General features: G+C 49.6%; 1 pseudogene; it reads right to left on the bottom strand.

The window, feature by feature from the left end:
- Positions 1 to 8324: 8324 nt before the first annotated feature.
- Positions 8325 to 9395, bottom strand: LOC148162986 (testis-expressed protein 13D pseudogene; annotated as a pseudogene).
- Positions 9396 to 11111: the final 1716 nt, after the last annotated feature.

The raw sequence follows: 11111 nt of genomic DNA on the forward strand, positions 1-11111 counted from the left end.
TAAATGGAACTGTCTCTCTCCTCACTTTGCCTAAATTAATGCCGTCCTTCCCCCGAGCCCTCTTCCAGCTCTAAGTGTAGTGTAGCCATGACACACGGCGGTCCTTGCTAGGTGGTTCTGAGCTCCGATATGCCATTCCTACTCTCAGATCTAGAGCCTTTTTGAGAGGATTTCAGGAAATCTGTACCCATATACTTAAAGTTTCCAGCCGCATCTGCAATGCTAGCCCTTACCTCATCCACTGCTCTTCTGTACTCACGCCACTCCAGCCAGACTGGCCCTCCAGCTATTCCTCAAAGCCCCTGAGGGTGCTCGAGGCCGCCATGCCTGCTCTGCCTTAACCTGGAAAGATCTGCCCCTAGCTCTCGTCAAGGCTCACCCTGCCATCCCACTCAGTTCTCTTTTCAAATGTCCCCCAGGCAGTGCAGCCTTCCCTGACCACCGTCTTTAAAATAGCACCCCCACTCCCACCCCTGCTTTTCGCTCCCCTTCTTCTGCTTCAACTTACTGCTTATCTCCTCTCACCATCTGACAAACCACACATTTTACTTATGAATCTATGTTTCATGTATGGCTCCCCCTACAAGGGAAACTTCCTGAGAGCAGGAATTTTTGCTGTGTTTACTACTCTGTCCCAGTCCCGAGAATGGTGCCTGGCACATAGTCCACACGGAATAAATAGTTCCTGAGTGTACGAGTGGTCATCTTGGGCCGTAGCTAAACATTTATTAAGCGCTTAATACTTTATTTCATCAATTCTAAGATGCCAGTGGCATCTTGGAGGGGGGGTGCCTGAGTGGCTCAGTTGTTAAGCGCCTGCCTTCAGCTCAGGTCATGATCCCGGGGTCCTGGGATCGAGCCCTGCATCAGGTTCCCAGCTCAGTGGGGAGTCTGCTTCTCCCTCTGTCCCTCCCCCTGCTTGTGCTCTCTCTCTCTCTCTCTCTCTCTCTCTCTCTCTCTCTCTCCCATTCTCTCTCTCTCATGCTCTCTCTCTCAAATAAATAAAAATCTTGAAAAAAATAAAAAAAATTAAACTGGTTGTGAGAACCCCATTGGTTTCAAAGGTATAAAAATGAAAAATGTACATCTGAGAATTGCTATGTGCCAGGCATTGGGGAGAGTGCTGGACGTGGATTCGACCATCTACCTTCCATCCATTGAACGCATCTGGGATTCAGACCCAAGCAGTGCTCTGCCATAGCAGCCTCCCTTTGGTACTGGTTCTTGTGTCATTTTCAGTTCCCAAAACAGAAGTCTGTCTCTCTGGTTGCTATAATTTTCACTTTTAAAGCAAACAATATTTAGCCTTCACTTTCCTTTCTTTTAAATGCTGTATGGTAGAGCATGGCAGGTGTGTGAGAACAGAATTTGAATCCTGGCTCTTACCACACAGTGGTGGTATGACCTTGGACTTAACCTCTAAGCCAAGGTTTCTCCATGTGTAAAATGGAGATGATGCTGTTACCCATCTTGTAGGGTTTTTTTTTAAGATTTTATTTATTTATTTGACAGAGAGAGAGAGAGAGCATAAGCAGGTGGAGCAACATGCAGAGGGAAAGGGAGAAGCAGGCTCCCCGCTGAGCAGAGAGCTCGACATGGGGCTCCATCCCAGGACCGTGGGGTCGCTTAACTGACCGAGCCACCCAGGCACCCCCCATTCTTGCAGGGTTTTAAAGAAAACTAAATAGCATAATGCCACCAAATACATAGTAAGGCAATAAACGTGGGCTTTTTTAATGATACAGAGCAAGATCTTCTTTCTAAAGATGATAGATGTCGAATGTTTAGAGATCACAGACACAGGAAGTAAAGAGAGATTAGGGCTGAGATAAAACCTTAGGAATGGAAATTCACTCAAACTAGGTTTAAAAAGGAGTGAATTATGAAGTTATAGGGTAAGTCTCACACAGTCTAAATGAAGGAAGTACATCCGGGACTCAAAGGAACAGAGCGTTAAACTATGAAGCTTCCACTGAGAGAATACACAGGTGATGACTCCCTGGAAAGTTTAGAAAAAGATGAGTGATAACTTTCACTGCATTTATTAAAATGTGTTATAAAGCCAGAATCAAATGTTAGGTGGGAATAAGAATAGACCAGCAGTTTTAACAGGCAACATACATACAAACATCAGTGTGTGTGTGTGTGTGTGTGTGTGTGTGTGTGTGTGTGTGTGTGTGTGTGTGTTTGATAAAGATGTTCTTTTCAGATCAGTGGGGAAAGTAAACATTGAAGCTGAGACACGGGGTTAATTACATTTAGACACCTACCTCACAATAGGTACCAAAATAAATTCAAGGTTGATTAAAGACTTAAATTTTTGGAAAACTATAAAAGATATAGAATCAAGTATAGATGGCTGTAGATCTTACCTCAAAATAAAGAAGACCTTTTTTTTTTAAAGGTTTTATTTATTTATTTGACACAGAGAGAGAGACACAGCGAGAGAGGGAACACAAGCAGGGGGAGTGGGAGAGGGAGAAGCAGGCTCCTGGCTGAGCAGGGAGCCCGATGCGGGGCTCGGTCCCAGGACCCTGGGACCCTGACCTGAGCTGAAGGCAGATGCATAACAACTAAGCCACCCAGGCGCCCCAGTAAAGAAGACCTTCTTAAGAATAAAGGAAAAAAAAAAAAAAAAGAAATGCCAGTGGAAACAATCTCAGTATATAAAAATGTAATATTTCTGATCATCAAAATGCCACCAGGCACAAATTTAAAGAAAGACTACAAACAAGGGAAAATACTCGCAATCTTAAGTATGACAAAGGGTTGGGTTAATATCCTTACTATCAAATACAGAACAAGATAACATAAATATTCCACGAGTGAACTTGAATAAGGACATGAACAGCTAAATCATGATAGAAGAAATACAAACTGAGTAAGTAACTTGAAAAAAAGGTTCCATCATCCAGGTAGGCAAAGAAATAGAAATTAAAACAGGAGCTCTTTCAAACCGCTTAGGATATTTTTAATGGTGGCATTCACTCTTGGCCATGGTACAGAAAATTGTGCACACTGATTTAATGTTGAATGTGAAAATAAAAATTTGAAAATAATGTAAATGCCCAGTAAGACAGAACCGGTTAAGTCCATTGAAACATTGATGTGACAGAATGTTACACGGCCATTTAAAATCACATTCTCAATATGACTATGAGACAGCTCATGTCTTACTGTTGTTAAGTGAAAAACAAATGTTGGAAAGAAAGATGTACCACGATTCTGTTTTGGTAAATAAACATCTATCTCTCTGTATTTATCACTGCTCCTCTGCCCCCCAAGACGTGCTTCTCCCTTTTCTTCCACCTTCCCCCACACTGGGTGCAGAATCCCCCGCAAGAGGGGACCGGATTGGAACCAGTACTTCTGCAGTCAAGGAGGCTGCAGAAAAAAGCATGTACCCTATCCTGTTTGGTAGATCTGTATGTGCAGACATGTACATATGCCTGTATGGGTATAAAACAAATACATGAAAGTATAACCAGCAGTCACCTCCAGGTTTGGGGATTGTGGGCGGTTTTAACGGCTTTTGATGTTTCTGTTTGGGCCAATCCAGTTTGCTTTGATAACCAGAAAGGTCCTCAGGAAGGTAATTCCTGCAGAGGGTGGGTCTGGAATCTCCGTGGTGCTCTCTGGCAGTCTGCTCCGAGATGAGCGCTAGCTCTGTGAGAGGACAAAGCCTCCACTCCTACCAGGACTTTCCCCTCATTTAAAGCACTTTTTTTTTTTTTAAGATTTTATTTATTTATTTGTCAGAGGGAGAGAGCACAAGCAGGGAGAGAGGCAGAGAGAGAGGGAGAAGCAGACTCGCCACTGAGCAAGGAGCCCGATGCAGGGCTCGATCCCAGGACCCCAGGATCATGACCTGAGCCGAAGGCAGACGCTTCACCGACTGAGCCACCCAGGTGCCCCTTAAAGCATGTTTAATTCAAAGAAAAATGCATTTATTTTACACTGTTCCTTAGTCCAGGCACCTGGCCTTTAACCATACTCTGTACACAGCTCTGCCACCCCCAGAGTGATGCAGAGGCACGTTTCTCGCGGGCCTGTCATTGCCTCCTGTGCCATCTGAGAACTGCTTCTCCCCATCTCTACACGTTTCCACATGCTGCCTGCAGAAGCCCCCACAGGAAAGGCTGGGATTGGAGCCATTCCTTCTGCAGCGGAGGTGAATGCGAGGAGAAGTGTAGCTGGCCAGGGGCTCCGTGCAGGTGGGGTTGGGAACGAGTCCCCCACTGCATGCTGCTCCATCTTCCGTACCTCGGTCTCTGCAGGTTCCATCAGCCTGACGCCTCTAGGAGGTATGTCCGCGGTCCTCTTCTTCCAGTACCTTCTCTTCTATCACCAACACTCCCCGGCCACGAAAGCTGGACTCTTGCCATCTCCACCCACTTCCTTCCCCACCAGACTGCCTCTGTGACTTCGAGTCCTTTCATTAGAGTCAATTCTATCAGTCAAGGCATTGACAGACCCTGTTAACTGCTATTAATGGGGAAGGGTAGAAGTTTGAGGCACTGGGCGCCTGGGTGGCTCAGTTGGTTTGGCAACTGCCTTTGGCTCAGGTCATGATCCTGGAGTCCCGGGATTGAGTCCCGCATCAGGCTCCCTGCTCAGCAGGGAGTCTGCTCCTCCCTCTGACCCTCCCCCCTCTCATGTGCTCTCTCTCTCTCTCTCTCATTCTCGCTTTCTCAAATAAATAAATAAAATCTAAAAAAAAAAAAGAGAGACTACTGGAACCTTTAAAAAAAAAAGAAGTTTGAGGCACTGTGGTATTACAGTAGAAAGAGCATGGAATTTGGTGCTGGGGAGATTGGGGTGAGAACCGAGGCTTCATCAACACCCAGCTGAATGATTTGGGGTAAGTTATTGAGTTGCCACAGCTGTAAAATGGGAGTACAATATCCTCCTTGAAGAACTATTAATAGAGGACTCTATTATACTTCACAGAGCTGTGGCAGTCACCAGTGGGATAATGGCCAAAGTGTCATGTGGTAGGCACTCAGCGGGTATCCTTTATACCCATTACCCCATCATCACAGAGCAGAGTGATAAGGGTAGGAGAAGGGAGCCAACACTTTTTGGGGATCTGAGAAATCCAGGAGTTTGTTCAAGGTCACACAGCTGGTGAATGGCAGAACAGGTTATCTATGAACCGAGGTCTCTCTGGCTCCAAAGCCCAGGCTCTTCCCTTAAACTAAACTTATTGGCTTTACATCCATGTGCCCAGCCCAGAATGAAGAGATAATTGAGAGCCAGCCTCAGTAATCTGGTCAAAGATTTATGAAGGTTTTTATCAAAAAAGTCAGCCTTGCAATATTGGGTAATCACACTGGGCTGTGGAAGAGCTATGCCCGGGGATGAGTCTGCTTTCATACAGCCCTAAGGACATTCCAGTGGACATCAGAGTGAGTTGTGAAACCCTAAATGAACCAACCATAATGAAATCCTGGGTGATTTGTTCACATTGCACTATGGATTACAAACAAACGTTCTTGAACTTCAGCGGGCATCAGAAACACCTGTTAGGCTCCACTCCCTGGACTTCTGGAGTCAGGTCTGAGGATTTGCATTCGTAACAAGTTCCCAGGTGATCCTGATGCTGCTGGTCCCGAAACCACGCTGAGAACTATCAGATAAAAGTATCCTATAACATTCCCGAGTCGCATCTGTGCCCCATTCTCTCAAAATTCCAGGGAGCTATCGGCACACATAGGAGTATCACAAAACCAGCCCCTGACCCAGAAAACCTAGCTTTAGGCCGATGTCCCTGATGGTCCTCTTCGTCCCCAGTGCTCCTCTCTAGTAAGCAAGGCCTCCCGGTTACCGGGACTGAGGAGAGGGAGAAAGCCGGTGGGGTAGGGTCAGTTCTCTGCCCCATCCCCTGTCCCTACACCAAGCAGGCAGCCAGGTTCCACCCCCCCCCTTTGCCTCAGGGAACATTTGTCTTACTAACAGGCCGTCTAAACCTGGCTGTTTCCCAGAACGCTGAGCACCTTCATGAGATTATGCATAGGAGGGAGGGGACTGTGCATTGCAGGGCAGAAATGCAGAAGGGAAATTTCTGCTGGGACTCTGGGAGACAGGGCCTCAGGGAAATGGCTTCTTGGTGCACATAGGGAGGCTGGACACCAGGCATCCGGGTTCCCAGGCTAGACAGAAGCCCCGTCCCCACCTCACCTCTCGTGCCCCATGGGCCTAAGAGCAGGGGAGGTGCCCACCTTCAAGGGACCGTGTGGACTCAGACAGTGAGGGGAGCAGGGACAGTCACAGTGGATTGAAGGCCCCATAGAAGCTCCTCCCCCTCCCCATCTTGGGTAACTTGCTGGAAGAGGAGAGGCCCTCATTAGAGGGCCTCTATTCAGTGAATGAGCTCGAACTTTCCTTCACCTCGGTGGGATGGTGGGAAGATGTGGGTTTAAACTGCCGCCCTGGAGCAAACCTGCCCCGAGATGCACACCACACAGAAGACACAGCAGGCAAGTGCACACTCTTTATTACTAGAATCAGGAAACCTCTGACAGAGGCTGAGCTTGGTGAGCTGGGATTTCATGGGGGAACTTGAGAACACCTTTCATTCAGACTGGAGACCATCTAACTTCCCAGCCCCTGGGCTCCACCTGTCTTGGGGGAGCAGAGAGCCTGCAGAGAACACACCAAATGGGAGAGAAGGGGCCCGGGGCATTCCCAAAAGGGCTTCTCTCAGTCCAGTTCTCTTTTTAATCCAGTTAGTCTTCCCAAGAGAAGCACCATCCACAGCATGGTGTTCGCCCTTGGAATCCATTTTGTTCTTCATCCATCTTGACTGGAAAGGAGCTTGGGATGGTGGTGGTCCAAAGCTGAGGGCTCGAGTGTGTAGCCAACACTCTCCTTCTTCAAGACAACCCAGTGGCCTTTCAGACAACCAGGAAAATAGCAGTCCTTTTCAAGGGAGGAAATCAGCAGGAGTCTCAGAAAAGTCCCGCCTGACTCTTGTGAGGCGATTTTCCCCCATCTTTGCCACTGCCTGTTTGTCTCCGTTGGGACTGCTGTGCTGAGCAGTTCAGTCATTCAAGCATGAAGGTGCCTCCAGAATCACAGAAATGGGTCTTGATGTTATTTCAATTGGGTTCACCCGAAAGCCATACTACTTGCTAAGCAAAGACACCCCTGGTGTACACTGTATCCCAAATTAGGTTCTTCTGTCATCTAACCAAACTCATCCAATTGGGCTATAATGTATGCACCAGATAATAACATATAATTGTAGTTCCTAACACATACTGGGCAATCAATAACTATTTGTTCAATGAATTAATGAACGAAATTCAACAAACTTGCTATAACCTCTAACATTTAATACTACCCTCCCATCCACCCTTTGAAATCTGCTGTCAATCCCTTTTCCCTAACAGAAGGATCAAATTCCAACAAAATCTGTCTACTTTCCCCTGTTTCAGGATGTGTGCCAGAATGTCTCCTTTTCCTTGATTTCTTCACACTTCTACTAGCTCCAGACAGTTGAGGTCTCACTGAGGTGAAGCCTGCTGAGAGCCAGAGGGTATTTTGTGAGGATTCATTCCGCACTGGGAGCTGGAGTTTCTTCAGCTTCATACAAAGTTCCTGGAGCTTAGAGACACAAAGAACAGGCCCTTAGCTATGAATTTTGTAAAAATAAATCAAGAAACAAAATGAACACTGCTGCAGTTTATAGCATAACAATAGCATTCTCAAGGAAAAGTGGTGTTCCTAGAACACAATGTGCATATGTTCTAAAAGCATGATTCTTCTTAGCCAAAGACCTGCTATTGTGGAAGAGAAGTTAATGAGAATACAGAAAAGAGAAAAAGAATGTTTCATCATGTCAGCCTCTCCAGGGTGTCAACCAATTGGTAGCAGCCATCCAGAGTCCACCACCTGTGACCTTAAACACAGTTGGAAAAATTTTCCTTTAAACGATTCATTAACATATTCGCTACAGTCTCATCTTTCTTTAAAGCAATACACATTACACACACACATAAACATGTATGATACGAAACTGGGGAAAGAGATCCACCTGTGGAAATAGCTATATTAATGTGCCAAAAACGGTTATTGCCTGATGGTAGGATACTGAAAATTTGGGGCATTTTCGATTTTTCTCTGCTGTAAATAAAAGAGTGAGCTTTTGATCAGAAGAGGGCCTCCAGAAATTGATTTCTTTTTGGAATTTGTCCCCATTCTTTTCTACATGCCTAAATTCACTGAGAAGCTTGTTTGGGGTCAAAGTTAGCATGTAGTTTTTGTTTTTTGTTTTCTTTGCATTTATCACAAGCCAAGTGTCCAGAAAAATTAATCATGCTCTACACCACAGGCAGTCCCAATCCCGTCCTCCTCAGGTCGGAGGCAGGTTTGTCCTTTTGCTGGGATTCAAAGACTTTCTTACCATTTGGTTGCCTGGGCATCTCTCCCTGTGGCTGTTGCTTCATCTCCTCTCCCTGGCTCCAGCTGTGCCCTGAGGGGTTTACACCAAAGGGGGGCCTTGCAGGACCTTCCTCTTGGCCTTGGCTCCTCTGGTCCCACCGCGGGACCATCCCCTCCTGGGACCCCAACAGAGGCCCCGTGCCAGGTGGGTAGGTGGCCCCAGTAGGCATCTGGGGTGGGAATGCTGCTCCGGCTGCTGCTTCTGCCACTACTCTGGGTTGGGGAGGTGGTGGGTAGGGGAACGCCACCTGGAATGGCATGGGGAACGGCACTGGCAGAGAGGGTTGAACAACCTGAGCCCAGGGACTCGGCGTTGGCGGCGGTCCTGACCCGTACAGCACACCTGTTGTCGCGGAGGCCATCTGGGCCTCCTCTCTCTGGCTCTCCACATCCCGCTGCGACCCGGTGGCGGCCAGCACCTCGTTGTGCTCCACTGCATTCAGGGGCCACACGTCGGTCGCCCGCCACTGTGCTCGAGACCCGGCCTGCTGGGGCTGCCTCTGGGCCTGGAGCAGCTGGCCACGCAGCGCCTCGCGCTCGTCCAGCACCCGCTGCAGGTCGTGCTGCATGCCTTGCAACTGCGAGACCACCTGCTCATGCTCCTGGCGCAGCCGCTGCAGCTGGGAGGCCAGAGCCCAAGTGGTGGTCTCTCGCGCTTGCAGCTGCTCCTGCAGCCGCCGCACGCGGTGGGCCTGATGCTCCTGCTGCCTCGCGGCCGCGCGCACGCTCAAGGCCAGCGCGCTCCAGAAGTAGGCCCTCTTGAGGGCGCGCGGCACCTGAGGGTCGGCCACGACGGACAGCAGCTCGTCCTCGATCTCGTTCCAGGGCTTCGAGCAGAAGGTCAGGTAGAAGTCGGGACCGCCGCCGTTACTGAGCACCTCTTCGTTGATGAACACCACCACCTCGTTGTGGCGGAAGCCGCTCCTGGGGTCGCTGGAATCTACGGCCATGGCGGCTGCGGCCTAGTCAGCCTCCCCGGCCGCCCTGCTGCTCGAAAACAATGGCGGCCTACGGATCTGCCCCGCACACCAACCGCCACCCCCCACCACCCCCCAGCCCCCACCCCGCCGTCCCCGCCTCAGTCCAGTCAGTCCTCGCCCAGTTGGGGTCGCTGGAATCTACGGCCATGGCGGCTGCGGCCTAGTCAGCCTCCCCGGCCGCCCTGCTGCTCGAAAACAATGGCGGCCTACGGATCTGCCCCGCACACCAACCGCCACCCCCCACCACCCCCCAGCCCCCAGCTCCCACCCCGCCGTCCCCGCCTCAGTCCAGTCAGTCCTCGCCCAGTCCCGGCCTCCCCTTCCGCCGGCTTCCTCTCTTACCCACTCGCTCTCTCGACAAAGCGTGAAGCCGACTCACACACCAACCTCGTTAGGGGCGACGGAGGAGCGCGTCAGAGATATAGGCTCTGAGTCACGGCCGCAAGGCCTCTTGGGACCGGCCTCACACGGGAGAGAGCCCCCTGCTTGGCTGGCAGGTTGGCGGCTCCCCTGGGCTCTGCTCCCTTTCCTTGGCAAACACCTCCTACAGGGCGGGCGGGGTAGGTGACTGTGCTGGAAATTGCAGGGAGCCCCGAGGCGCCTCTCGTTCCCGAGAGCTTCTGAAGGACAGCACCCAGAGGCGCGTGGAATGAATTCCTGACCTGGGGGTCGGTGAGTGCGTGTGGGGGTGGGGGGGGCTCTTTATGGTTTAGCGCCCTCTCCCATCACTCTCGGGTGCGATATCAAACTTTCCTATATTCCCAAGCCGTCCGCCCTCTTCCCTCCTCGTCCTAAGAAGATGACCTTGGAGTTCCTGTCATCGAGAAAATCAAGTGACTGAGCCCTGAAGTCCGTCAGCTTTCCTTGCTAAACCCTGTCTTCCTGCCCCAGACTCTAGTTGCTCCTGTTCCACTTCCCCAAACGCTTCAGTACGTCTTATCCCTGCCCCCCGTATTTCCCAGCATCTCCTGTGCTACTGGATCTTTTTCTCCCGTACAGTAAACCTGTTCAAGTTCTCTCTGTGCTTCGAATAATTTCCTCCCTCTACCCTATATCCTACCCTTTCTCTCCTCCTATTAGACTCTTAGAGAATAGTCCACACTCTTGTCCACTTCATCGTGCTTTCACCATCCAGCCTGCGGCACATTGGTTCTTACCTCCCAAAACCTCAGCGAAAATTCTCTATTAAGGTCACCAGCAGTCCCTACCTCAGCACAAAAGCAAGTGGATACTTTGAAAGTCAGTTTAAAAAAAAATTATTTATGTGCGAGAGAGAGACCGCCTGCGCATGCGCGAACGCAGGAGCAGTGGGAGGAGCAGAGGGAGAGGGGGAAGCGGACCCCCTGCTCAGCGGGAAGCAGGAGGCGGGGCTCCATCCCAGGACCCCGGAATCGTGACCTGAGCTGAAGGCAGACGCTTAACCGACTGAGCCACCCAGGTGCCCCGAAAGTTAGTTTTCACATGATTTTTCAGCAGTGTTTAATTCTGTTGACCATTCCCCTCCTTGACACCATACTGTCTTGGTTTCTGTGATATCAAATTCTACGGATGTTCCTCTTAGCTCTCTCGCTTATCTTTCATTGAACTGCCAGTTCTTCAGCACACAGCCCCATAGTTGGTGTTTTCCCAATTTTGTCTTCAGACTCCTCCTCTTCGGGTGAGCTTATCCATTCCCATAATTTTAAA

The sequence above is a fragment of the Eumetopias jubatus genome, unplaced genomic scaffold (genome assembly GCF_037043125.1).
Source record: "Eumetopias jubatus isolate StellerSeaLion01/CBP00866 unplaced genomic scaffold, mEumJub1_p1.0 scaffold_11, whole genome shotgun sequence".
Classification (NCBI taxonomy): domain Eukaryota; kingdom Metazoa; phylum Chordata; class Mammalia; order Carnivora; family Otariidae; genus Eumetopias; species Eumetopias jubatus.